This window comes from Macrotis lagotis, chromosome 2, assembly GCF_037893015.1.
Source record: "Macrotis lagotis isolate mMagLag1 chromosome 2, bilby.v1.9.chrom.fasta, whole genome shotgun sequence".
NCBI classification, from domain to species: domain Eukaryota; kingdom Metazoa; phylum Chordata; class Mammalia; order Peramelemorphia; family Peramelidae; genus Macrotis; species Macrotis lagotis.
In genome coordinates, this window is record NC_133659.1 from 26,530,833 (window position 1) to 26,536,832 (window position 6,000).

The following is a 6,000-nucleotide window of genomic DNA, read 5'->3' on the forward strand; positions in this document are numbered from 1 at the left end:
AGAAGCAGCTGGTGCAAAGGCACAGTGAGTGGAGATGGAGCAGCAAGCAGGTGAGAACAAGACCTTGGGGAAGAGTGTCCTTCTGACTCTTCAAGTGTTGAGTTAGCAACAACCATCTAAGAGTCTCTGGACAGTAGTAACAATTTCTAAATAGACAGTCCATCACAAAGATTCACCACCATGAGGGCCCTCCTATTTCTTACACACAAAAAGTCTTGTAAGACAGTTTGATATTTCTTCATTACTATTTGTTGCGTGCTTGCAAGGTGTAAATGGATACACAAATTCCCCCACTTATTACAGGTGTGACCAGAGAAGAATCATGTCATTTCTCTGAATATGAAATTTCTCTATAAAATGAGGAGGTTGGGTTAAAGGATCATTATGGTCTCTTCAATCTATGATCCTAAGAGAAAATTTGTCTAAAAAACAAGGTAGTGACTTTCAAAATTTTAAGCTCCACTAACATCCTGCTGGATATTTAATTAAGAGTTCCCACCTGCTTCATATTTATGGACAGTATTCATTTCATGGAGATCAGGAATAAGCTGTATGAAAAATCGTAATGACCCTCTAAGTTCTTGCCAGAACTCAAAGGAGGTAAACAATGAATAAATTTTCCACTTACAAACTAAGCATGACTTAAAATATCAGGGCTCAAGGGACTGACTTACAAGTGAAAAAGCCAGCTAGCAAACACATTTACCCTACATTTAACCAAGCTGATGAATTTCAGGACATACCTAAAATGTGGGCCATTATATTAAAAATGTTCATGCAAATCAGGACTTCATAAAGGGATAGTTTCTGGTCACTTAACAGGATTCTACTCCAGCTATTTATCAATGTATCATTTCACTAAATGTAAATAGATCCAAACAAAATGTAGTACTGACCTACTTCGACAGAACCATCGTTTGCAATAATTAACTCTTTCAATTCCTACCTACAAAGGCTATCACTTTATAACACAGGTTAATGAACACTGTACAGTTAAAATCAAAATATCAACGTGAAATTCTCCAAAAGTATGCTTGTATGTGATCATATCTACCTTATTTATGCTCTGGGAATAAAAGGGAATGGAAAATACTGGTAATAAGAAGTTAGAAAACACTGAATTGGAATGAACACCCCTCACTTTACAGATGAGAAATGGAGTATAGGAAATAAAGGAAATTGCCCATGGTCACAAAACTGGTCAATGGCAGAAGTAGCAGGAACAGATTTGCATCTCCTGATTCCAAACTCTGCCCTCTTGCCACTCTCCATCCAATAAGTCTTAGAAGAATGGCAGGTACCCCCAAAACAAAAAGGAAGGTCATTCTCCAGGAAAGAAGTTTTAGGAGCTAGGATGTAGGAACTAAAAGGCAATTTCACTTCTTTTTGTTTTTCAGTTTCACCCCATTAAAAGAACATTTACAACTGAAAGCCTTAAGAAATTAAGAATATAAATTTGGGGCTCTGACCCCAGAAACCTTCTGACATGCTTGGGGCCTCACAAATCTTTGATAAGATAAACTGTTGGCCCAGGTCTAAATGGTGATTTTCATTTATTCTACTTTTCAAAAGATTATTTCATTGAAATTATCAACTTGCAGAACAAGATGTAAAACTCACATACAAAGCAACATAGACAGGCAGGTAAAATACAAATAAATACAATTACAGTTTGACTAAAATTTTAGCAGAATTTCAGTTTCTACTTGACCTATGATACTATAATCTGTTGCAGTAAGAAATAAATGTATCAGCACCTCAGATATGTTGGAACATAGAGTTATTTGTATCTGGTTAACTATGATCTACCCTAGTGCTATTAGTTCAAATAAAAAAAAAAAATCACACTATCTTTTTTGTTTTGTTTTACACTTGGTAATATTGAAGCAAAATCTGGCAGAAACACAGTATCAATAGTAGAGTCCTGAGGGTGCCTTTCTGGCATTCAAGTTTCCCACTTACCCAATCTAAGGTCCCCAAATTATCACCAACTGTGTGTAGGCTGTGTCCCCTGCAGGATCTAGATCCCTCTGCCCTGGCACAGTGCCTATCCCTTTGTACTGGAGCTTAATAAATCCCTGTGGATTGAATGGTGGAATCTGGTCTTGTAAAGGCCCTTGGAAATTATCTGGTGGAAATCCTTTATTTCTCAAATGAAGAAACTAAGGCCCAAAGAAGTCACAAGACTTACCCAAGGTCATGCAGATAGCAAAAAAGCAAAATTAGGACTTGAACCTAGTACTCCTCCTAGAAGTTAAAGAGATCCTCTGTAATCCTTTTTATCTTTAAACCACCTGAAGAATGGATATATTATACTATAGCTGGTTGAGACAGGTGAGCTGATATGGTGCTGCTATATTTTTAAAACGTTGAGGGATTGGAGGAAACACACAGACACTTGCATTTGTAACGGAAAATGTACTTGTTGAGTACCTGGCCTATCAAAGGAAACTGTCTAATATTCTCTCCTGGAGATGTTTTAAGAAGATAAGAAAGACTGATTTACTGGGAGGGTCTGGAAGAAAGATAACGGATTAGACCACAGGAGGTTCTTTCTGGCGCTGGGACTCCAATCCTGTCATTGATCAACTCTTACCTTCCTGTCCCACAGCTCTCTTGTTTAGAAGGGGTCTGTCCAGGAGCTGGGACAATAAACTAATACCCAAATGGGTCTGGGATCTTGGAGCTAAGAGCTCCAACTGCAGAATGTCAGCCCACCTCGCTGCTCCATCCCGTGTGCTCCCCTCATTCTCCCCCTAGTTCCCCTACATCACAGAGGGCCCACCCAACCTAGAGAGGTTGTCCATCAGCCCACCAAGGGGCAGCTAGCCGCTAAGAGGACACAGAGCTCTGTGTCAGAAAGACCCGTCTTCAAATCTGCTCCCAGCTATGTGACCCCGAACAAATAACTTCAGCCTGTTGGCCTCCATCTCTTCATCTGTCAAATGAACGGAAAAGGAAATGACAGACGACTTCGGTGACTTTGCCAAGAAGCCCAGCCGGGATGGAGGGCCAGGAGTCAGAGGCGACCCAACAACCACATCCATGTACACGGAGGCATAACTGGATGAGTAAGGCCTGGGGGATGGCAAAGCTCCTTCCATGCCCTAAGCTGGCCCAGAGGCAAAGGTCATCTCTGGACTTGCCCACGTTCTCCTGGGGACCTGGGGAGAGACCAGGATCGAGGGTCTCCCAAGTCATGGGTGCTCATCTCCACCACCAAGGAGGACGCAGACGGGGGCAGCCCCCGAGGCCCCACGTGTGGAGGGCGGTTGGGGCTCTGCCCCCCCCCCGAGGTCGGCCTCCTGCCCGGGGGTCAAGGTGAGGGTCGGCCCCAGCCCCTCCTCGCCCGGGGCTGCCCACGGGCCGGCAGCGGAGCCTCTGGCACCTGCCCAGGCTGACGGGCATGGCTGGGCCCGGGCCCCGCTCCTGCCGCGGGGACCCCTCGGGGAGGGGGGCTGAGGGTGCCCCCCCACCCCCGCCGACCCAGGTGGTCCCGGCCCAGCAGCACCAGTTGCTGCCCGGCCCGGCCCGGGGAGCCCCGGAGCCGCCGGGCCCAGGATGCCGGGGTTGCCCCCGCGGGGGCATCAGGCGCCCACGCGCGGCTCCCGCCGCGCTCCACGGGCCGGGACCCCCGAGCCCCGCCGATGCGCACAGGCCCGCGCGTGCTGCGTGCCCGCAGGGGCCGCGGCGCGTGGGGGCGGCTCTGCGGAGGCCCGGCCCGCGCAGGCTGCGGCGCCGCGGCCCGGCCCGGGGCCCCCGAGCCCCCCGGGGCCGCCCGCTCCCGCCGCGCCCCCGCCCCGCGCCCCCCGAGCCCCCCGCCCGGGCCGCGCCGCGCGCACTCACCGCGGCGCCGCTCCCGCCGCCCGGCTCCGCATGGCCCGGGCCCCGCGCCGCGTCGGCTCCGGCCCCGCCCGGCCCGGCCCGGCTCCGGGGCCCCGAGGGAGGGCCGCCCGCGCGGGGGAGCGCAGCCCCGGCCGCCGCCCCTGCTCCGCGGCCCGCCGGCCTCCGGCCTCCCGCTCTCCGCTCCGGCGCCGGCCCCGCGCCTCGGCTCCCGCCGCCCCGCCCCGCAGCGCCCCCTGGCCGGGGCTCGGGCTACGGCGCCCGGACGGACTGCGGCGGCCGCCGGCGGGGGCGGGGCGGGGGCGGGGCGGGCGCCGAGGGGCGGGGCGGTGGGTCGCGGAGCCTCCCTGCCCCGCCGCCCCCCGCCCCCGCCGCCGCGGGGAGGGGGCCCGAGGCTCCCGGAGCCGCCGGACCCAGGGGGCGGGGCCAGAGCCCGGCCTGGCCCCGCCCCCGGGGAGGGGACAAGCCCCCCCCCCCCCCGCTAGCACCTCGGCCCGCCCCCAGGGAACAAAAGGTGAGAAGCGAGGGGGAGGGGGAGGGGGAGGGGCGCCAGGCGGCCTTCTAGCCCCGCCCCCAGAGGTGCAAAACAGGTCGGGAGGGGAGGAGCGAGGCCGCCCCGCCTTCCAGAGAGATAGGTGAGAGGGGCGGGGCGCCTTCGGGGAGAAGAGGGTCCAGGGGGTCCCGGACCCCGCCCCGCAGGGAGGCAGGTGCCAATGCTCCCCCTCCCCATGGATGCTGTGGACGGGACAGATCACCCACACGCACGCACGGTCCATGCAGAGTGAAGCCCCCGCACGTGAGATGGGGGAGGCCCTAGGTCTGGGAAGACCTCAAGGAGGAGAAGCACTTTGAACTGAGTTTGAAAGGAAACCAGAGACTATTTCTTTTAATTACGTTTTTATTGATTTCCTGTTTTTCGATCATCGTGGTTATTCCCAACATCTTCCCCACCCCCACGCCGCTCGGAGTCTTTAAAACAAATTGGGGGAACAGTAGCACCCCTGATCGATGCACTGCAGAAGCAATGAATAACTAGGGAGCTCCATGAGGATCCGAAGCGGCTTCTCCTAACCCTTTTTTAGAGACTGGAAGCTGGAGACAATGAGAAGAGGAAGGGCCGGAGCCGGGATTCAGCCACTTCTGGGCCAGGTACCCAGGGAAGTCCGCTTAAGGTCAAAAATAAGAGCAGCAGGCCTCCATTATATAGATAGGACTTTACAGAATGATAACAAGTGACTGGTCCTCAGCACTTGAAGGCTGGTTGGCAAAGCACCATCCGGAGGTTCTCCAGTGCCACAAGAACCCAATGGACCAGATGGTACATCTGTCACGGTGGCCATTTTTCAGATGAGCAAACAGGCTCAGGGGGTTGAAGGGCTTCAGGGCTCCAAGGCAGGCACTGAGCCACTCTTCAAGAGACTATTGCCTCTTCTCTTAAGGTGCCCATTTAACAGATGAGGAAACTGAGGGGAAGCACCTTGCTCAGGACCATACAACTCATCAGAATCCAAAGCAGGGTTCCATGTCCAGTTCCCAACTATATTTTATTGCCACCCAAATATCTGTTTTCTTAAAAAAAAAAATGATAGGCACTACAGGACAAAACTTCAATGGACCTCAATGTATTTAAAAACAAAAAACGTGGATTTTAATGCCATAACACTTGCCTTGAAAGGTTGTTCTGAGCATTAAATAATAGGAATAATGGAGCTGTAGTACTCACTTTGTAATCCCATAAAACAAACAAAACATAAAATTCTTGCCACACCAGTTAGGACATAAAAGGAACAACCTTTGAACTAAACTGCAGAAAGATCCTTTGCTGTCCCATGTGAGGAAAAGCTTCCTAAGAATTAAATCAATCCCAAAGCAAAATGGCATTCTACAGAGGTGGCTGATTTCCCCTCACTAGTCCTCCAGGTCATTAGATGACCACTTCTCAGAGACACTCAAGCAGAGGATGAGGTCAGATATAGGCTGAGGTAGGTGACAGTTGAGGTCCACCCCCACCCACTCCCCCACACTGAAACTCAAGGGAGGGAGGTCACAGAAATCTTTGGAATGGCAAGAAAACTTTTCCTCTTTCCCCATCAATTCATGGAATTAGTCTATTTTCTGGCTGAGGGTTGGACTTGTCCACACACTCAAGTCAGAGCA

At 51.9% G+C, this 6,000-nt stretch overlaps 1 protein-coding gene across 4 annotated transcripts in view; it reads right to left on the reverse strand.

The window, feature by feature from the left end:
* Positions 1-3,933, reverse strand: part of ZFYVE9 (zinc finger FYVE-type containing 9) — a 200,040-nt gene extending 196,107 nt beyond the window's left edge. For 3 of the 4 annotated variants that reach the window (XM_074221445.1, XM_074221441.1, XM_074221446.1), the window contains exon 1: positions 3,847-3,933. The gene's annotated coding sequence lies outside the window, so the exon portion shown is untranslated. The remainder of the gene's footprint in view (positions 1-3,846) is intronic. The other variant, XM_074221443.1, reaches the window with a different exon arrangement.
* Between the last annotated feature and the right edge of the window lie 2,067 nt (positions 3,934-6,000).